The 23,461-nt window shown below is 39.3% G+C and overlaps 1 pseudogene across 1 annotated transcript in view; it reads right to left on the bottom strand.

The window, feature by feature from the left end:
• The window catches only part of LOC149256867 (mitochondrial import inner membrane translocase subunit TIM17-2 pseudogene), a 32,690-nt pseudogene extending 24,849 nt beyond the window's left edge, over positions 1-7,841 (bottom strand). Inside the window, exon 1 of the transcript XR_016267300.1 lies at positions 6,934-7,841. The product of XR_016267300.1 is annotated as a mitochondrial import inner membrane translocase subunit TIM17-2 pseudogene (transcript). The remainder of the gene's footprint in view (positions 1-6,933) is intronic.
• Between the last annotated feature and the right edge of the window lie 15,620 nt (positions 7,842-23,461).

The raw sequence follows: 23,461 nt of genomic DNA, 5'->3' as shown, positions 1-23,461 counted from the left end.
CTCACCAATCACAATAAAGTAAAGGTCCAGATCTGCCTCACTCTTTGTGAAACCCATCCCCTGCAAATATGTATCTATCCTGGAGTACCAAGCTCTGGGAGCTTGCTTCAGGCCATAAAGGGCCTTCTTCAGTCTGCACACATGGGACTCCTTCCCATGCACCTCAAAGCCCTATGGCTGCTCAATGTACACCTCCTCCTGTATGAAGCCATTGAGAAATGCAGTGTTCACATCCATCTGGTAGATCTTCCAACCCATCTCTGCTGCTATCGATATAATGGAGCGGATCGAAGTATATCGAGCCACGGGAGCGAAGGTCTCCTCATAATCAATTCCCTCTACCTGGGAGAACCCTCTAGCCACAAACCTTGCTTTGAATTTCTCAATGTTGGCATCTGCAGCATGCTTTACCTTGTAAAGCCATCTGGAAGTAACCACGGATTTGCCCTCAGGCCTCCGCACCACCTCCCAAACATCATTCTTCATGATAGAAGAATACTCCTCCTGCATGGCCTCTCTCCAGACCTGCTGGCTAGCTGCCTCCTCATAGCTAGAAGGCTCAGAGTCAAGGATACTGGTAACCATCGCCATATAGCTACAAAACCTCTCAGGTGGTCTACTCTCTCTGACCGGCCTCTTCGGCTCAGCAACAGATGAGGCATCTCTCAAGGTGTCCTGAAGCCACTTGGGCTTCCTCTTCCCTGAGCGCACTTCTCCCACCGGAGAATGAAACTCCTCCTCCTCCTCATCATCAAGAGCTTGAACTCTTAACTGTCTATCTGTTGTCCTCCTGCCTGCACCTGAACCTGTAGAAGTTGAGGTATCGTGTGAACTGTCCATCAGTGGACTCCCTAGTGAACTGCTCTGTGAACTGCTCTGCATGCTACCCAGAGCACCACCTCGCTGGCTCGGTGAGCCACTGCTTACTGACGGACCTGACATCCTCATAGATGTACCTCCTGATCCTCCTGATCCCTGCCCACTGGATCCCTGCGACTGACTCAACTGCTGTTGAGGGTCTGGCTGATCCAAATACTCTAACTCTCGTGACCTCCTAAAGGCCCTGTCCTCCTCGAACTTCACATCCCGTCTGACAACAACTCTCCTCTGTGCAGGAATGTAAATCCGAAAGGCCTTTGAGGTCTCACTGTAGCCCACAAAGATACCCTTCTCTGCGGAGGGCTCTAGTTTGGTTCTCTAGTTTGGGCCCCAAGGCACGATGCAGACTCTTATTCTGCAAGTAAACAACTGTGTTGCAGGCCTCTGCCCACAAGAACAATGGCAACCCCTGATCATGTAACATGGCTTTGGCAGCCCCTATGATGGATCTGTTCTTCCTCTCTGCAACCCCGTTCTGCTGGGGGTTGTAAGGAACAGTGAACTCCCTCCTAATGCCTGCCTCCCCACAATAGTCAACAAACTCTCCAAGGGTGTACTCTCCTCCATTGTTCGACCTCAGGGACTTGATCTTTCGACCTGTCTGTGTCTCCACAAGAGCTCTGAACTCCTGAAACCGCTTGAAGACCTCACTCTTGGTCTTCAAAAAATAAATCCAAGTCCTCCTGGAGTGATCATCAATAAATAAAACATAGTGCTCATATCCACTCAAGGAAACATGAGACATCCGACCGCTCACATCGGAATGAATCAAATCAAGTATCTTAGTTGCTCTACTGTCACTGCTGGAAAAAGGGGATTTGGCAAACTTGCCCATCGCACAACCTCTGCAAATATCAAAGTGATCAGTACTGAAATCTGGCACACCTGTAGTGATCTCCCGCAATGTCCTCAAGGCTCCATGATACATATGTCCCATCCTGCGGTGCCAAATCTCACACAGCTCAGAACTGCTAGCTCTGCTATCGGTACTACTGCTCAATGCCAAAAGGGGTTGGAATGCAAACTTGTACACCTTTGCATAGCGTACACCTATCACTCTAGCTGAATTAGCTGGAGTGCCCCTGGGATACATCAACACCTGTCCTCCCCTGAACAGTACCTCATATCCTCTGTCCTGCAAAGCTGAGATGGATATGAGGTTCTTCCTCATCCCTGGCACATAAAGAACATCTGACACTTTCAAGGGAGGTTTGGACTCCCTCTGAAATGTCAGTGTCCCCACCCCGACTGCTCTAACAACTCTGTCATCACCGAGTACTACCTCTATATCAGTGCCACTCTCTGAAAGTTCTGAGAAGTACTCACGGACTCCTGTCATGTGACGTGAAGCCCCACCATCCACATACCAGATACCTGAAGATGCTCCGCTAATCGAGGGAAAAGCATGCTCCCTCTGAACCTGTGTGGCAGGTGATCCTGCACTAGAGGACTCACACGTAGTGAACGCAAACTCCCGATCAAAACGCCCTGCAAAGTCCTCAATCTCTGCTGAAGCTGCCACGTCCTAGTTCTTCCCCTTCTTCTTCTTCTTCTCCGGACACACAACTAATAGTGTCCCATCTTTTGACAATTCCAACACTTCACCTTGGAATATTCCTTCTGTGTGTTCCCCTGTTTACCTTTGCCTTTGCCTTTGCCCCCATCACTACTTATGGAAGCCTGCTTCTTCCCTTTGTCTTTCTTGCCTCCTGCCACCAGTGCTACATCCTCATCCTGCTCAACTGGCTTGGCTGCCCCAAGCTGACCTTTCCTGATCTCTGTCTGAATGCAATCATCCCAAAACCTCTCACATGTGAGAAGGGTCTCACGTGCACAAACCCCATCAGCAAAGTTCAACCATGAACGGGGGAGGCCATTCACTGCAATCCGCACCAATTCAGTGGATGGAATGGCCTCTCCAATCGCTGCTAACTCATCTCTCACATTAGTAATCTTTGTGAGATATCCAGCTGCACTATCATTACCCATCTTAATGTTCTTCAGCTTCTCCTTCAGGACCATCTTCCGGTTCTCATTGGTACTCTGGTAGAGATTGGACAATGTTGTCCACATCTCATGGGCATTGCTCTTTCCTCTCACATGAGGAATGCAATGGTCTTTGATTCCGTCTAGAATCAGCCTCTTACCCTTGTTGTTCTTTTTATTATAAGCTATCAACTGAGTAGCATCAGTAGGCACAACAACAAGGTTCTGTGTGGTATGCACCATGATATCCCAGACTTCTGCGTCCTCAAAGATACTCTGCATTCTCTCCTTCCAAACGCTGTAATTTGTATGCCCATCCAGCCTATCCTCCACAGTCAATCCCAATGACATCCTGATGTCCTAAAACTGAAAAATAGCACTGCTGTAGTAAAGATAAAACTGTTGTTTATGAAAAAATCAGCTTGCTGGAATTTTCTGAGTGAAAAATCAGCAGCTGTAATTTTTCATTTTGCTGTCCCAAACTATCCTTCAGCACTCAAGCTCTGATACCATGTAGAAATTTCTCATTTCCCACCCCGGTTTTCAGTTTCTCCTTATTTCTCCCATATATTTAAATGCCCTTTCCCATAACCATACATTTAACAAGCTGGAAAAAAAAAAATTGTTGAAAACACAAATTCTGAAAATTTTACAGAATGCTGGAAATTGCAGAAATAAAAATCAGCAGTGATAAACAGCGATTAAAACACATTTAAACACTGAGATTTTTTATCAATGTGACCCTGGAAAAACCCCCTACAACTCTTGGGGAAAACCAGTTTGAGAGCTCTTCTTTATTTCTGGAAAATGCCTTTTTTACAATAAGAGAAATATTCAGCAAAAATCAGCAAGCAAACTTTTACAACTTATCTCAGCCTTGCTGAAACTCCGCCTTGCTGAAACTCCGCCCTACTGAAACTCCGCTGTACAGACTTGCTGAAACTCAGCCTTGCTGAAACTCCGCCCTGCTGAAACTCCGTTGTACAGACTTGCTGAAACTCCGCCCTGCTGAAACTCTGCTGCTGAAACTCCGCTGCTGAAACTCCGCTGCTGAAACTCCGCACTGCTGAAACTCCGCTGCTGAAACTCTGCTCTGCTGAAACTCCGTTGCTGAAACTCCACTCTGCTGAAACTCCGCTGCTGAAACTCCGCAGCTCACTGTCCAGAAATCTCCTTTGCTCTCTTGCTCTCTTTCTCTCAATCTGCTCATGAAAGAATTAATGACCTTTTCCTTCTTTAATCTAACCCCAAGTGACTTTTGGGTGATCCCTAAATCCAATGGCTGAAATAAATTGAGATCTAAGGCTGAGATTAAATGCTCATTTAAATCTCACTTTTTTTTTTTTTTAATTCACCCCACTTTAATAGAGACCCACTTAGTCATTTATTTCCAAAGTCACTTTTCCTTTCTAATTTTTCATTGATTTTATAAAAGTCACTTTAAAATTAGACTTAGTAACTTTATCACTTAAAGTCACTTTTAAATTAGATTTAACTTTATAAAATTATAAAGTCACTTTAGGAGAAAAAATAAATTCTTTTGGACACTTTTCCCTAGGGCAAAGATCAAAGCCTAAGGGAACCACCTGTCCTCCGGTACCAAATTTCAACAAGATCAAGTCTAATTTAATCTTAGCCATTGATTAGAGACTTAATCTCGGTTGTTGATTTCTCAACAGGAAAAGTATAAATGGAGACCTAGGGTCAGTGGGAGAAGACACACAGAGAGATTGAGGAAATGTATTTTCTGAGATGAGAAGTTCTCAGGAGGGAAATCGATTAGGGAGATCTTGCAGCTGAGGGGTAGTGATAGTTCAGGAATACAGACAGAGAGGCGGAGAGAAGCTTGTGGAGGCAGCACAGTAACCAGGAGAGATGACGTTGGGCCAGCCTAGGCCCACGCAAAGCCAGAAGGGTCAGCGCAAAGGGAGAGAGTTGTCTTCCACGCAGAGGGTCGGAACTGTGAGAAACTACCGAAACAGCCGAGGAAAGTTGACGTAGTGGGCAGAAGAGATGACGTAGAGCCTCAAAGAGCTCCACACAGGCCCACACGATTACTGCAAAGGGGCAGCAAGCAATTGTAGCCGGGGCCAGCTAGTTTTGTTGTCGGATCAGTCAAAATCTACCGGGTGAAGTGAGGTAAAACTCACTCAAGTTTTCCGCCATTGTATTTTTCTGTCACTGGTTTGTCGGGAGAGCAACCAGCATTTGTATTTAGAACTTCTGCTTAATAATAGAAAACCCTTAGAGCTATTGCACCGGTTTTCCCGCATTGGGTTTTTCCGTGGACGTTTAGACCAAAAATAAGTGCGTCCTTTGTGTGTTTGTCTCATTTTTTTCAGTACTTGATCTGTATATTGGCGTAGGCTACAGTGTATTTACATTAATATTTTCCGAATATTTCTGAAAATAACTTGTTAAATGAAGAACAAGTAGGTAATGCAAATCAGTTTGCTACAGTAGGATTTCTGACTTGTTCGCTTCAGAAATTTTCACACTTATGGAGTTATGAAGAAACGCCAGGGACACCTATCTGCATCATCAAGAACTTTTGCATGTGCAGGGATTGCCACACTGCCACCAAACACATTTCCAGGATCGTCTTCTAAGAAATACTTCTGAAAGACACAAAACTGCTTTCACTGATTTAAGGATGGTATGTGCTTATGTGAAGATTATTGGTGACATTCTTGCACAGAGTGCAGACTAAATCAAAGCATTGAATGGATTTGTAGACTAACATAAAATAAAAATGGAGCTTTTCATTTGCCACCACAATTGTGACATAGAAGTCCAAATCTCATGGAAGACATAGAAAGGTACAATATCGATTTCAAGCAACCACTTGCTTCGATAAAGGTCTTGATTCAGAAGTCATTACCAACGGGGCCTTTATTAAGGAATGTCTTCAAGTGGAAATATACAAGTGGTTTCTGAACTTCTCACTAACATAATAGGGGGTGGATCCTAGAATTATGCGGATGTCTCTATGATACTGTTATTAATGGACTTTGCGAGAAAGGGAAATTTGATATTGCTATGAAAGTTCACAATCAAATAGAAAAGTAAGGCATACTGCCAAGTATTAGCAATTACATGTCACTCATGAGACGGCCCATGAAATTGGAAGAAAACTTAGAGCTAATAATCCCATCAACAATTTCTTTTTAAAAAAATTGGCTTCTGATGTAATTTGCAATATATTGATTCATTGTTCGTGCAAGCATGATAAAATTGAGTAGGCGTCCACTCTTCTCCCTGAAATGGAAAAATGGAGCACTCTGCCAGATACATTTACGTTCAAGTCACCAATTAAAGGGCACTACAAAATAGTCATATATTGTTATTTCAGCCAGAGCATGATATCTCATGTGCAAAATTCATCAAAATGCTACATGATGAAGGAAAGATACAAGAAGCATCAACTATATTGCGAGAACTAGAATTAACTAAGAGTCCAGCTGCTGGTATTTCAACTTGATAGATCATGTGATGATAAAGACCTTGATACAACTTCCATGTCAACGGCTAATACAGATGCTATACTCTGAAGGAGGGTTTGGTAAAGCATATGTCAAATCACAGTATACGGACTCTATTATCAAGCTTTGTAAGGAAGGTAGAATGCAAGACGCTTTAATGTTTTCTGATGACATGGCTAAAAAGAGGCCACTGCCAGCTTTTAACTTATTGTCCTCATTAGTTCAATTTGAACAAATTATACGCTACAAGCAGCAAACAAGGTAATAGAAGAAATGCTACTACTGCCGAGCCATATCACTTCAGTGAGGCACACAGCAAATTGTGCATAATGTCTAAGTGGACATATTCTCAATCATTTAAGATTAAGTTTGATCAGGTTCAGATCTTTTGCGCTTGACTGAGAAAGTGAATAGAGGAAGAGTGTTAGGCAACTTCAACAGATTATTTGTGTGATGTCATAGTCTTGTTTAATAGTCATCACCTTTTTGTCACTTGTATGTGGCATGCTTACTGAAGGAAATAAATAATAACTAAAGATTTATAGTCATTCATGACTTCAAGACGGGATAGATTTGAGGCCCTTACCTGGTAGCTGATGCCGACAAAGACCAAAATCTCCCGAATCACTTTAACTCAAAAGTGGGCACCGGAGCGCTGGGCTGATCAAAACTCTCCAAAACCTCAGCCTTGCCACCACCACCACTATGCTGAGATTCTTCTTTCTTGCCCTCAAAAAATCCAGTGAATCCTCCAAACCAGGAGCTACTCTGGGCGGGAGCTTGAACTGGCTCAGCTCCAGGACCCCCAATATTGGCAGGGATGGGTCCATAGCCTTGAAACCCTGGAATAGGACCCTGCATATTAGGCACATCTTCAACCATGGGCGGAAACTGTTGCTGCGCACTCAAAACCCTATTCAGCATAATCCCGGCACCCTCTATCAAAGCAAGCAAAACGCCACCAAATATAGCGGACCTGGTAGCGGCCCTGGGCCCCTGCCGCATTTGCAGAAACCCTCCGGTGGCGGCTCCGGCGATTATAGAATTCCATGGGTCCTCTTTTTGCCTGACGTACACCATCGAGCAATCGAAAGCCGAGAAAAGACCGCCCCACACTGCGAAGCTTCCGCCAATACGGGGGGCATTCAGCCTCACGGCCTGCGTGCCGCCAAGAATCCGTTCACCCTTGGGGGAATTGTAAATTCCTTTCATCAAATGGAAAACTGATCCTCCCACCGCCCCCATGCCGAAGGCGCCACCGACATCGTCTAGAATTCGATCAGGGCATGGCTCTCGCGATGTCTCCGGCGTGCCCATGGTGTCTGAAAATTACAACGTTTTCTCGTCTACAAACACTGGAGGAAACTCAAACCCTTCTGTATATATTCCCCACTTATTCTGCTATTTCAGAATCTTCTTACCTTCTCCATATCGAGGAACCTCCTAACGGAATGTAGTGCCTATGGGTCAAAGTTCCATATGCTCATAGTTACCGTGGATAATATTTAAGGTTAGCTGAACTGTCATAATTCCTTTTATAAAGGTTTATAAATATTAGGAAACTCAAACCCTTGAGAAAAACAATATAGAAATAAAGAAATTATTTTAACCTTTATAAGGTTAAAGATAGTTTATGGAACATTATTTTTTCTTCCGATGTGTTCGAACTTTTTTCTGTGAAGCTTCAAAATAAAACCCTTCGCTAAATAGATTATCTCAAGAACTAGGTGTGAGCATATAAAATATATGTGAACTTCAAAATAAAACTTTTCGCTAAATAGATTATTCCAAGAACTAGGTGTGAGCATATAAAATATAAAAATCATAACTTGTGGTTTGAAAATTAAATGCTCGAGTTATTCAGGGACATTGTAATATTATTAGTCCTTATCGTGATTGTTTTATTCTTTCTATAAGCTCGTGTATAAACTAATGTTATATAGTAATTAGTCCTTGTCACTTAATTTAAATATAATTACATTAAAGTAAAAAATATTAAATTTAAGTTAGTGATTATACATTATTTGCAATTATGTACTACTTTTAATTGAAATATAAATTTATTCACATTTATTTTTATCTACCATTATATTTTTATTAATATAATATTTTTTAATAAAATAAAATATAAATTAGTAAACTATATAAATATATAAAAATGAATATATAAAATTAACTCAAATATATAAATATATAAAAATGTATATATAAAATTAACTCAAATATAAAATAATAAAGGCATAAAATCTTATATATATAAATATACATTTTATTTATATCCTAAACTTTTAACATATAATTATATAAAAATGTTTAAAATTTTATTTATATTCAGAAACTTTAACCTATGTTTTTTATATTTTAATGATAAATTAAAGTTACTTTTTAATGGTATAGTATCCACATTTTTCCTATTCGATTATCTCGTTTTTAACATATATATTTTATATTTTAGTGATAATGTCGAAAAGACCAGAAGAAATATATAGAATTGGCTAAAATAGAATATAGCAATTCGCTTTGTTGGTTACGAACCTCCGTGGAATATCACAATTTGCGCGCTTGAAATTTGCAAAGGATTTGAGGATTCTAATTTGTTTCTGACATTTGCATGGCCTCTGGAATGAATAGGTTTTGTTCACTCAAACACGCAAAGGAAATGGTAGTACTATTAGTCTTGTTTATAGTCTGCGTAGAATTCAAGTCGCTCGTATAGTCTGTGTAGAACTCAATTTGAGCGCACTAGAATTAACGAGAAAGGAGAAGTAGAATTCAATTAGAAACACATAATATTATATAAATTTTGAAATACGAATATAAAATGATCTTCAGGAAATGAAATGACTGACGAGAAAGGTCAGTCAATATCGCCTCCTGTGACTTCGTACTGTTGCAGAGGGTGTATCAAACGAGGCATTTACCAATAAGATCCGCAAATAAACAATCAATCACATCACAAATAAATCCAAATAAAATAATAAGTAAAAAAATATAAAATTAATTTGTTAAAGTTACACTTTAGTTTATTGAAAAATATTTAATAGTTTGACTGAATTAATATACAGTGAATCTCCAACCTATTGCGTTATCCCTAGCCTGGCGGTAGGGATAATAAAACATTTTTAATGTAAAGTTCTCAGTTTATATTTCAAAAAGTATTTTCCAGAACTTATCATATAGTTACAATTGATTTTTCAACCATTAGAAAAATTGATGATCTTATTTGGTCTCTTCTTGAAGTATCTATCTATATTCTCCACATATTTTTTAAGTTAAAAAGGTTTGGGCCATTTGTATTCTTTTATATGGAAGTCGTATTTTTGTAAGTGGAAGTAATGCTAGCATTACTAGATTAGCATAAAATGTTTAATTTACTTATGAAAAATATTTCATTGTTCCCTCGTCAAATATTGATGGAATGACCACATGCATGTAGACAACGTGGATATTAATGGAGTCTCCACAATAGCCATAGAATGGCCACCTGTATGTAGACAACATGGCTATTAATAGAGTCTCCACAATAGCCATAACTTGCTCCCCTTCTTACTTGTATGGGTATTCTCTCGCTTCAAGTGGTACCCTGCTTTTGTATGATAGTTTTCTCCCTTGCTTACAGTCTTTATGAAGTTTATGGAGCGAGTACCTGATGTGAGTGACAACATAAATTCATTAGGTAGGAGAGTTTTGTCTTACCAATGATTTTTTGATAAATTTCAAAGGATATTTATGTTACTCATAATCTCTACATGAATATGCTCAAGCACACATATATTAAAGAAATGAACCCTTGTATTTCCTATGTTGACTATTTGTTTATCTAAAGCTTTAAGCTAGAGCTAGAGTGGGTTCAAAATGCATATATCAATACCATAACGACATAATAAGTTTGAAGGTTTGAGGGCTATTCTCCATGTTGACCATTGTTTCCTACAAAAAAAACAACGTTGTTCATTGTTTCCTGAAGAAAAAAAACAACGTTGTCCGTTGTTTCCTGCAAAAAAAACAGTTTTGTCCATTGTTTCCTGCCAAAAAAAACAGCAACAACCATACAATTAGCCCAAGAAACAACATAAATTCCTAAGGTACGAGAATTTTTTCTTATGAGGTACGAGAGTTTTGTCTTGCCATGTCTTATGTTGAAAAGTGTGCAACAAGAAATGTTAAAAATAGCACTGTTATAAATAGCAGTTCAGCCATTAGAGGTCTTACCAACAATGGGTGAAAAGTGAAAGTGCTAAAAATAGAATTTCGGGATCCCTTCTTATTTTAGTCAGTCGCTGGACTAAACATAGGAAGTAAAATTCAAATTTGATATCAACAGCAGTTTGAAAATTAATTAATTAATTCATCTTGAGTTAATTAGTTAAGGAAAATCAAACTTGAAGTCTATGTGAGGACATGCAACGGTTTCTCCATTAATTGAGGATTTTAACCTTCAGTTAAAGAGATAAGGATGAGTTGTAATATTGAGTTGTAATCAGTTGACTTAGTTTAACTTAGTCAGGTCCAGTTAGATTAATTTAACGGTTTTTTAAATTAATGAGAGTTCAGTTAATTAATGCTTGCTTGTACGTAACTACTGTATTTCAGATAATTGAGTATTCACTCATGGATAACTCATGCATGTCAGTTCAGTTAGAGACCCAGTTGAGATCAGATGGAGGGACAGTGTACTATCAGTTGCTAGGATATTCCTTGCATGCAGAAGGAATATTATTCCTTATGGATTGTGCAGTTGGACTTGAGGTTACAGTGAGTGTGATGAGGCCAATTCACACATGTGATATCATTGGACCCCAATCAAAACTGCGCAAGGAAATAGGAGGCTTAGAGGGCTTGAGGAAGATATATTCTATGTCTATTGAGTCTGTGAGCTGTATTGTTTGAGTGCAGAGAGAACAAGATAGTTTGAGATCTTATTCTTTTTGTAACTTGAACAAGATTTCCACTTGTATGATAATACAGAGTTAGGGTTTTAGGTTGGTGCTTTCCCTAGTGATATATCTTCTGTGTTATGGTTGATTGCTTCTCATTCTCAGTTATATCTGTTCATGCTTAATGTTGCTCATGTTCGATTAAGCTTCTGCTAAATTATTTGTAGAAGTAGATCAAGTGTTTTGCTTCAGTACATTGCATTACTAGGTGATCTACAATGGGAATTTCTACATGGTATTAGAGCAAAGGTGATCAAGGAAGAACAATATACAAGCAGGAGAAGTACGAAGTTTGGGTTCTGAATATTGAATTGAGTTCTTATCACATCTATTTCACCAATGGCGTTTAATGGTTTAAGACTTGAATATGCCCTTGATGGCAGTTCGAATTATATAGCCTGGAAGGATCACATGGAGGTAATATTGGAAGATAACGGTCTCAAGGACTTCATTGATCAAGAAGTCCAAAAGTCGACTGATGCTACTCAACTGGCGGAATGGAAAAAGTGTGTGGCTAGAGCAAGGAGAATCCTCCTGGAGGGAGTTCGAGATCACATTGTCTCGAGCCTCCATGGGAAGGAGACTCCGTTTTTGATGTGGAAAACATTGAAAGATCTTTATCAGAATAGCAACGATCAGAGGAAGTTGGCGCTGAAGGAAAAACTTCGCAAGATCAAGTGCGAAAAGGGCGACACAATCTCTACGTTCCTAAACAAGCTCACCACCTGCAAGGATGAGCTTGCAAGTGTAGGGGTCATGACTGCTGATGACAACATGGTGAGTCTAGCACTCCTCAGTCTTCCTAAGAGCTGGCATAGCTACCAGGACTCGGTTAATGGAAGAGAGAAACTGCCAGATTGGGAACGACTTTGGTCGAACCTAATGTAGGAGGAGATAAGGCGGAGCACCAGGGATGGATCTTCATCAAAACAAGATGATGAAGAAAATCTAGCTTTAGCGAGTAAAACTACGAAAGGGAAAGGGAAGGCATCCCAATACAAATCTTCTCATGGTGGGAAGAAGGTTGACAAGTCGAAGGTGCGATGCTTTCACTGTCATGAAGTGGGCCATTATGCTATAAATTGTACACAGAAGAAATCCAAGAAGGGTTCCTCAAAGGGATCTGATGGTGATGCACTAGTTTCACAATTTGAGCTGGATTTCTCGCTTATCGCATACATGATTTCATCCATGGTGGGATGTGTTTGGTACCTAGATAGTGGAGCTTCTTTCCACATGTCGGGTGACAAGAATCTTTTCAATACATTGGAGGAGAAGCATCTCCAGATGCGGATCGAGATGAGCGATGATGGAAAATACTGTGTCTCAGGTGAAGGTACAGTTATGTTTCAGAGGGAGCATGGTGCTCCTCTCACCCTATCTACTGTTAAATATATAACAGGTTTGAAAAAGAATCTTGTGTCTGTTGCTATGCTAGAAGATAAAGGCTATGATGTAGTCTTTAGTAAAGGAAAAGTGTTCTTGAGGCATATCGGCACCGGACAGACCAATCGAATAGGGATTCGAGTAAAGAATATCTACAAGTTGGAGGTAGATGATTGTGTTGCACTGAGTTCCAAAGCAGGGGTGGTGCAAAGCCAAGATATTGGTGAGCTATGGCATAGGAGACTGGGCCACTTGCATCACGTGGCCTTGAAGATCTAGCAGCAAATTTCTACCAGCTTACCCAAGGGAAAACTGGAGCAAACAGACACATGCAAAGGATGCACCCTAGGTAAGTATGTGAAAGCTTCCTTTCAGGATCGAGATAGTAGAGCTGGAGAAAGTTCACTCAGATGTATGTGGACCATTATCTACAGCCTCCATTGGTAAGCAAAGGTACTATGTTATTTTCATTGATGATTTTTCTCGTAGATGTTGGATCTACTTTATGCAAAAGAAGGATCAGAACTTCTTGAGGTTTTGTGAGTTTAAAGCCTTGGTAGAGAAAGAATCTGGGAAGAAAGTAAAAACCTTGCGTGGCGACAATGGTGGAGAGTATGTTTCCCAGAAGTTTAAAGACTTATGTGTTGCAGAAGGAATTAAAAGGGAACTGACGACACCTCATAACCCACAACAGAATGGGGTGGCCGAAAGGAAGAACAGATCTATTGTGTGAGCAGCTCGAGTGATGTTACATGACCAAAGCCTACCACTTCATCTATGGGCTGAGGCATGCAATACAACAATGTATCTTCAGAATATAAGTCCTCATCAGGTTTTGGGGATGAAGATACCTATGGAGGCTTTTTCAGGGAAGCGACCAGATGTGAGTCACTTCCATATCTTTGGATCACCAGTTTTCTGTCATGTGACCAAAGATGCTTGGAAGAAGCTAGACCCAACAGTTGAGTTGGGGATACTTGTGGGGTACATAGATACACCCCACAACTATCGTGTGTTTCTGCCTGCCAGTCAGAGGACCGTAGTGCATAGGGATCTGAAGTTCGACGAGTAGAAAGCCATGCGAGTGTCACTTGAGAGGGATCTCAAGTTGCATGTTGATGAGGAACTTTTAGTTCCAAAGGAGGAGGAGCTTCCTGATGATTTAGATCAGCCACATGCAGAGGATCCAGTAGTGGAGACCACCACTCTTGGAGAGTCTTCCAGAGACAGGCGGAAACGCTTACGAGAAGCTAACAGATTGATGCAGGATGCGAGAGAGAATGTGGGCAACCATCCTCTTAGTGCAGGCAGAGGAGATCTCCTGAGAGATACATTGGCTACATGGCCCTGGTTGGGGAGTGTGTAGCGGCTAAACCTTCTTCTTTTTAGGAGGCAGTGCAACAACTAGTCTTGGTTGATGCAATGGTAGAAGAGTACGATTCTATCATGCGAAAAAATGTGTGAGATGTTGTCCCTAGACCTGCGGACAAATCAATGGTTAGTTCTCGATGGCTTTACAAGGTAAAGCAGGAAGCTGATGGCAGTGTTGAGAAACACAAGGAAAGGTTTGTTGCCCGAGGTTTCTCACAGGTTGAGGGGATCGACTACGATGAGACATTTTCTCCCGTAGCAAGGTACTCATCTATCAGATCGATGCTAGCTCTATCAGCTCAGATGGGTTGGAAGATCCATCAGATGGATGTGAAGATGGCGTTCCTCAATGGGAAGATTGAGGAAGAGGTATACATTGAGCAGCTCGAAGGATTTGAGACCTTCGATCACGAGTTGCATTTCTGCTGACTCAAGCAAGCACCCCATGCTTGGTATACCAGGATCGACAACTATTTCACCGATTTGGGCTTCACCAAGAGTGAAGCAGATGCGAACCTATACCACATCATGGTAGATGGTAAGCCCTTGATTATTGTACTTTATGTCGATGATCTAATTTTGACAGGTGATGCACAAATGATACAGTCTTGCAAGGAGGACCTTGCAAAAGAGTTCGAGATGAAGGACATGGGCCACATGCACTACTTTCTAGGCATGGAAGTGTGGCAGAAAGATGGGGAAGTATTTGTGTCTCAAGGCAAGTATGCCAATGAGATACTCAAGCGCTTTCACATGGAGAAGTGCAAGCCCATGCAGACTCCTCTAGTTGGGAACTGGAGGAAGGAGGATGCTACTTCAGGTGAGGTAGTACCTGCTACTGTTTATCGGCAGCTGGTGGGTTCACTCATGTATCTGGTGAATACACGACCCGACTTATGCTTTGTGGTGAACCAGCTGAGTCAAGCTATGGTTCAGTCTACCAAGCTGTTTTGGAAGACAACGAAGCATGTGCTAAGATATCTCAGAGGCACTACACAGTATGAATTATGGTACAGACGGACAGAGGGAGTGAAGCTACAAGGCTTCACGGATGTGGATTGGGTAGGTAGTCCATCATATAGGAAGAGCACTTCTGCAGGAATCTTCAATCTTGTTTCAGCTGCAGTTTCTTGGTATAGTAGGAAACAGAGATCAATTGCACTTAGCTCAACAGAGGCTGAATACATGGCTACGAGTCAGGCAGCATGTGAGGCCATTTGAATGCGGAAGATTCTAGTGGGATTGTTTGGTCAGATGATGGATCATACAGTGATATACTGTGATAATCAGAGTTGCATAAAACTCTTTGATAATCTAGTGTTTCATGACAGGTCCAAGCATATAGATATCCGTTACCATCATCTATGGGACTGTGTGGTCAAGAGGATCATGACGTTGCAGTATGTTTCGATCGAGGAGCAAGATGCAGATATTTTGACTAAGGCATTGTCCAAGTGCAAGTTCAAGTTCCACAAAGACAGGATCAGGGTTGCTGATAATCCCTTTCTTGTTGAGAGGGAGTGTTGAAAAGTGTGCAACAAGAAATGCTAAAAATAGAAGATGCTAAAAATAGCACTGTTATAAATAACCGAGCTATAAATAGCAGTTCAGCCATTAGAGGTCTTAGCAACAATGGGTGAAAAGTGAAAGTGCTAAAAATAGCTTTTCTAAAATAGTATTTCGGGATCCCTTCTTATTTTAGTCAGTCCTTGGACTAAAAATAGGAAGTAAAATTTGAATTTGGTATCAACAACAGTTTGAAAATTAATTAATTCATTCATCTTGAGTTAATTAGTTAAGGAAAATCAAACTTGAAGTCTATGCGAGGACATGCAATAATTTCTCCATTAATCGAGGATTTTAACCTTCAGTTAAAGAGATAAGGATGAGTTGTAATATTGAGTTGTAATCAGTTGGCTTAGTTTAACTTAGTCAAGTCCAGTTAGATTAATTTAACAGTTTGTTAAATTAATGAGAGTTCAGTTAGTTAATGCTTGCATGCATGTAACTACTGTATTTCAGATAACTAAGAATTCACTCATGGATAACTCATGTATGTTAGTTCAGTCAGAGACCCAGTTGAGATCAGATGGAGGGACAATGCACTATCAGTTGCTAGGATATTTCTTGGTGAATATTCCTTGCATGCAGAAGGAATATTATTCCTTATGGATTGTGCAGTTGGACCTGAGGTTACAGTGAGTGTGATGAGGCCAATTCACACATTTGATACCATTGGACCCCAATCAAAACTGCGCAAGGAAATAGGAGGCTTAGAGGGCTTGAGGAAGATATATTCTATGTCTATTAAGTCTCTAAGCTGTATTGTTTGAGTGCAGAGAGAATAGGATAGCTTGAGAGCTGATTCTTTTTGTAACTTGAACAAGATTTCCACTTGTATGATAATACAGAGTTGGGGTTTTAGGCTGGTGCTTTCCCCAGTGATATATCTTATGTGTTATGGTTGATTGCTTCACATTCTCAGTTATATCTATTCATGATTGATGTTGCTCATGTTCGATTAAGCTTCCGCTAAATTGTTTGTAGAAGTAGATCAAGTGTTTTACTTTAGTACATTGCATTACCAAGTGATATACAATGGGAATTTCTACATCTTATCAGTGATGTTTTGATATATTTCAATGATCTTGATGTTTCTCGTAATCTCCACAAATATTTATGTCCATAATATCTTCGAGCACATATCTATGTTCAGAATATGTTCATGCACAGACAAATATTAAAGCAATGAATCCATATATTTACTTTGTTATCTATATAACTTACATGTTTCAGATAAAGCTTGCAAGCTCATCCAAGCTTGTGACTGTAAAATGGTCCAAAAGTCTGATAACCCAGCACTCTAGTTTACATTTCAATGACCAAGAGAGTCATTGCATGTGTAAACATGAAGGTCTGTATTAGAGTAATGTAAACAAAGTAGGCTACATTGTTTCCCTAATAATGATGTGTTTTTTAACTAAAAGGTAAGGTTTTTTTTGTGTTTTTGGATCTCAACAACGTTGAATACATCTGTGGCCCAAAGCCACATGGGAACTTCTATTGCCTGCGAACTTGAAGCAAGAGGCCCTAAATAAGACCAAAGTGAGATCGCTGGCCATGGAGCTTACATTGTTGTCCACGACAGAACATGCATTTCATAACAAGTATTATGGAAAAAAAGCCCAATTTGGAGAAATGTGTCATTGTTATAAAATATGATACAGGAGGAGGAATGTAACACCCTACTCCCACATCTACCCATGTAACTAACCAACTGGGGTAAACATGCTACGAGAGGCTACTATGTTTGGATTCAACCTCCTATGTGACCTTAAGGAAGTGGAATCGACAGAAACATAACACACAGACATTCAACATCAGCTTCAAGACCCACGGGAACCAATCCAACACTTCAGACAACTTGTCCTTGGGTCCCACTAAGTTTTTGGACAACTTAGGCCTTAGTCCCTCTCATGTTATAGGCATGACAACATCTAGAAACCCAGAGTCGCTCTCACAAGCTTGCTTGCCAACGTCCAGAGACCCATTTTGCTATTTCTATGCCAGCGTCCCCAAGATTTGAGTCACTTTTCAGGCCCAGAGCCCAGGTCAATGTCCATAATGGAATGATAACTTAAGGCCAGTAAAAGAATAGGTAAACAATGATGAAAAAATAGTAAGTTAAACAAGACCTTAATCATACTCGTACTAGCCATGACAGACATTTCATCAAACATGTCACAAGCATGTAATCTATAGGGGTAACCAACAAAATTAAACATAGGGATCTTGTACTTATCTGAGAATCACTGAGAACCATTGTTCCCTCATGTCATTTGTTGCATTACCATATATTAGACCATATATACATTATCCATTCATTTACAAGTAAAAGCATGTTGAGAGCCATACATAACTATTGTTGACAGAAATATCATAAAATCCACATATACATCAATACATCTACACATGAAAATCAAGGGAATTAATTTCTCATTAATGAATGTAATAAACCAACTGGAGATGGGACTACCACATTCCACTCGACCATAGATTGGTTAAGCCAAGTCTCTCTTCAGCCAATCACCCTCGTGCCATATTCCAAGCATGTATGTGGGACTCATAAAACACACCAAATAAGCATGGATGCCATCGGAGTTCTCCACCTACACCATGAGGAATTTGAGCGCCTCCTAGTCTCTCAGGCTTTACTGTAATCCATAGACTGATCTAGGGATCAATAGACCCTACACCGAGACACACTCTCTAGGCTTTACCGTACATCCCATCTCGGGACTATTAGGCCCAACGGAGAGAAATCCACCTCTTGGCTTTATTGTATAGCTCGCCATTTGTTGAGTTCCAAAACTACCTCTTTCTTAAGTAATTTCTTCATCCTTCTTCCTCTGTTTTTCCCATGACAATGCATCCTAAACCATCAAAAGCCATTGCATGTTGCCTCTAGGAGTACATTCTAGTGATTTTCAAATTATATTATTATGTGTGTTATTTGGATAGGGTTTTGTTTTTCAGCTACGGAACGTAGCCACATTCCACAGCTAACCGGCCATTCCACAACTATCTCCATATTTTTGTAGGTTACAGGTGTCGAGAGACAAAACGAGCCACATGGGTAGCTAGGAAAATGTCAGTACATGGATGGTGTCCTATCCATTTGATCAAAGTCGATGAGAAAGACCCCAGTCAAAGGGGAGTCAACAGAGAAGACCTACAACAACTAGAACTTTGTTTTTGCACGTTTCCTAGTAAATGAATCCGAGGCAGGTTCGTGAAGTTGAGGATTTCGTTTGCCACCTACATAACTAGTATCCAAAAGCCACTATTCGGAGATTTACTGTTCAAGCCAACTGAAGACTAAATTTCCGGATACACTACCTGTTCACGTGTCTGTTGTAGAAGACTTTTCTCTTAAAACAATTGTGTATTTTTCCTATAAATATCAGCGTTTGGAACACATAACTAGTTAATGTTTTTGATGATGAAGTAGTGCAATTTCCACTTGTAGCACGAGACGTTCAGTACTCTATTTTTAATATAAAAAACTCTGCTTATCTTATATGGATACTTGAAGCGTGTGAAGTGATTTTGCGTTGCTAGTCCTAGACCTTGCAGAGGGCCCCTGCGTGGTCGAGGTTACTTTTCATTTCTGTACATTTTTTCAATTGTTGTCTTCCTTCGTTCAACTGTACATTTATTGTATTTTTTTATGTTCATAATTGTTTCTAACACTGTGTTCATTGCAGCTTGTATCATTTGTTTCCACTAACTCAGATAGTTGCATTCTAGTCTAGAAGTAGTTCTTTAGTTTCCCTTATTCACTAGCTTCTTAACTGTAGTTTTTTTAATTGTTGTCAGTGGAATCATTAGACTTATTTCTTCCGTTGTTCCTTAGTTTTTAGTTTTTAAATTTAAGTTGTTTCATGCCTTTGCTTATTAGGATAGTCACTCATTACATAAATGAATTATTCCAAAGCCTTTAGTTGATGGTTCATCCTCAAACTAAATGGTGAAATATCAAGTTTATGAATGAGATTTCTTGTCGTTCAATATCTTTTCCTTCTTAGTGTAGTCACTCATCATATAAGCAAATATTTCCAGAGCCTTTCGTTGATGATTGATCTTCAAACTAAATGGTGAAATGTTGTGTTTATAAATGAGATTACTTGTTGTTCATTAGTTTAAAGTTAGATAGCTTGATGCCATTTTCTTGTCAATTTAAGTAACTCATGATTTAAATAGATATTTCCAAAAGCCCTTCGTTGATGGTTGAACCTAAGACTAAGTGGTGAAATGTCTTACTAATGATTGAGTTTTTCCTTGCATTTTCATGTTTATTTCTTTTAGAATGATGAAGAATGGAATCTCTCAAATGTTGCTATCATAAGGAGTCAATTCTCCCTAAATTATATAGCAGAGTGATAACAATACTTCATTTAGTTTTGCTTTCACAAATAGAATAGATGCAGTTTCATTCTTTTGTTTCTTTCCTTAGTATAGTTGCAGTTCCATATTCAGTAGTTCACTGAGCTTTAAATTTGCAAGTAGACTAGACAACAGAAGTAATTTTGTTTCTAGTATTTCATTTTCAGTTTGTTATAGATAGCTGCAATTCCATTTTCTCACTTAAGTTTTGGTGTTGTAATTAAGTAGACAACAATTTTAAGAGTCTTTTCATCTCATGTTTTGGAAACCATTATAATAGCAGGAAGATAAGCTTTGCCTTTTACTTTCTTGTTTTGAAAACCTCACTTCCAAATTTGGCCTAAAAAGCACTTTTAGACTCTCACCTCATTTTTCTAGGTTCTTATCAGCAGTAGATTAAGATTTCAACTACATTGTAGAACTTTAGGAATCAAAAGAACAAAACCCCAAAACAAACATAAACTAGTGCACTACACTTCATTAGTTTATGACACCCAGATTGATAATTTATGTAGCAACTTAGGACACTAAATTGACTAAACATTTTGGCGTCGTTGCTGGGGAAGTGTAACTAGGTAGCCTTACTTCTTACATTCATAACAAAAAACAAAAAAGAAAACAAAAAAGAAAACAAAACAAACAAACAAAACAAACAAACAAACAAACAAACAAAACAAAACAAAACAAAACAAAAAACAAACAAAAAAAACAAACAAAAAAAACAAACAAACAAACAAACAAACAAAAAACAATGACATGCATAGAGAAAGAGATTCTAGGGGTAGATTTATAGCTAGGGGCAGAAGTTCGATTTTCACAACTCCAACTACTCCACCAAGGGTTAGAAAAGACACATCTCCATCCCAGACTCATACTCCCAGCCTTAGGATTCTTGGAATTCAAGGGGCAACAACTCAATTAGAAGATTCTCCCACTTCATCTACTAAACCAGACCTAGGAGAGGAACCCTTTTCACCTCTATATGGGATCCTATTGTAGTTGAAGAAGTAGGAATACCTAGAGAAGAAGAGGAAGTATAAACTCTCTCTCATCAGCCATTAATAGAAGAACCAGAAGATTCTGAGGAAACTATCATGGCAGAAGAAGAACAAGACGAAGAATTTTCACTATTTGGAGGAAGGGGTAGAGGTAGAGCTAAAGGAAATAATGGAGGAGGTAGAAGTAACAATGGAGGTGGTAGAGGAAAAAGGGAAGGGGATAACTCATTTTGATTCCCTATAGTAGATGAAGAAACACATACAATAATGAAAAGAATTTCACCATCTGTCCTCCCAAACTTTTATGGGTTGAGAAGTGAGGATCCTGAAACATTTTTGTTTGAGTTTGAAGTCTTATGCCGAACTTATGACTATCTAGAAGACTCTCAAAAACTCAAATTGTTCCCTTCAACAATAAAAGGGGCTGCTCTGAAATGGTTTATGGGATTAGTCACTAAATCCATTAGAACTTGGAATGATATGAGGCAGGCATTTTTAGATAGATACTTGGATTACTATATGCCTACCCATCATAAGAATGAAGTATTCAAAATGATGCAAAAGGAAGATGAAAACTTAGAGGATTTGCTTGAGAGGTTTAACTATAATTTGAAAAGAGCAAAAATGAACAATTTAGATGAAGAGACCTTGAAAGCTCTTTTGTTGAAGGCCATTAGAGATGAATGGATAGATATTCTAAACATGATGGGGAAGGGAGACATCTCTCAACTTCCATTACGTGACATAGCAGAACTATGTGTCCATCTCTCAAGAGGGAAATCTAAAACTGGGAAAGGACCAAGAGATCCTTCTCTTATTAGAGCAAACAAATCTGCAACAGGATCTGTAAGTAGGGCAAAAATTGGCAATATTCTTGATAAGTTCAAAAATGATATTTTAGGGAGCCTTAGTGAGCAGCTAGACACCCTCAAAATCCAAAACAAGAAGAAAACAGAAGCTGATGCTTTAGCCATCTTTTGTCCAAAATGCAGAAAGAAACATGCTTTAAGGGAATTCCCTTTGGATGCAAAAATTATAGAAACTTGTATGATTTGTTCAAAAAGTCATGAGACCAAGGGTTGTCCTTTAATCCCAGGTCTTAAGGCTATCTTTCAAGAGGAAGTAGTCCCAAATTCTGTAGAAACTCTTTGCTTTGTTGCAAGAAGACCTTGGCAAGGGCCACAAAATCAAGGATTTAACAATCCAATGAATTTTCAGCCCCCACCAAACTGGAATTCTTGACAGAAACCTTGGCCTCATTCTCAAAATCACTATCAATCTCAACCATGGGCATAAGGGGTACAAAATCCTTATGGGAGATTTGCTCAATATTATCAATATCCTCCATCTTATCAGAGCTATCCTCCTCGACAAAACCAACAACAAAATTAACAATCACAACTTCCAAATCAAAGCCCTCACCTTTCATTGCCATTTCCACAACAAGGTCAAACTCCTCAACTCTTACTTCCATTTCAATAAAAGCAAAATCAACTACCATCCCAACCATTTCCAAACCCCAATAATAAAAGCCCTCAGAATGCTTACATGGTAGAAGGACAACAATTTCCTACTTCCATGATTGTTCCTCTAGATCTTAATGTTGTTCAACTTCGATTTGGTAGGATATTAGAAGAGGAAAAACCTTCTATAGATATTCAAGAACAAGATGCTTTTGAGAAGGATTATCTGAAAGTCAATAAAAGTTTTGAGGGAACATCCTTTCAAAACCAAAACATTCAAAAAGAAAAACAAAAAGAGTCAATAAACAAAACTCCTATAATTGAGCAACCTGCATCTAATTCTACACCTCCTTTTCCTAACAGATTACAAATTGATAGAGGAGTGGAAAAACATATCTTGTTGCCCAATTATGACTTCCTAGATGAATTAAATAATGTTTGTATCAAGATTCCTTTATTACAAGCCATTCGAGAAATTCCTATTATAGCAAAAACAATAAAGGAGTTGAGTATCAAAAGACCAGGAAGAAAACCAAGAGACACAAAAAGAATTCGCCTGGTAGGAAAAATAGTAGATATCATGATGGGAAAGATCGCCATGCAAAAATATGTGGATTCAGGAAGTCCAATTATCAAGACACACATAAATGGGATTGAAATTCCAAACACATTGATTGAATTAGGGGCAACAATAAACATTGTGAGTAGACAGACTATGGAAGAGCTTAAACTTCCTAATTTTCTTTACACAACTACCTTACTACAACTTGCAGATAGATCAGTAACCAAACCAGATGGTGTGCTAGAGGACATTTCAGTCTCCATAGATTCTTGGGAATATCCTGTTGATTTCATGATTTTAACTCCCAAGAATAACCTAGGAGGACACCCACTTATCTTAGGAAGACCTTGGTTGGCCACAGCTGATGCTTTTATTAGTTGTAGATCTGGTGACATGTACATTTCTGATGGTAGTTCAACAAAGAAATTCACTTTGTATCCTCCAGCAAAAG

The sequence above is a fragment of the Pinus tabuliformis genome, chromosome 7 (assembly GCF_031772625.1).
Source record: "Pinus tabuliformis cultivar Carrire ecotype Pingquan chromosome 7, CPIR1, whole genome shotgun sequence".
In the NCBI taxonomy this organism is placed as follows: Eukaryota; Viridiplantae; Streptophyta; class Pinopsida; order Pinales; family Pinaceae; genus Pinus; species Pinus tabuliformis.
This window is presented reverse-complemented; position numbering and strand designations above follow the sequence as displayed.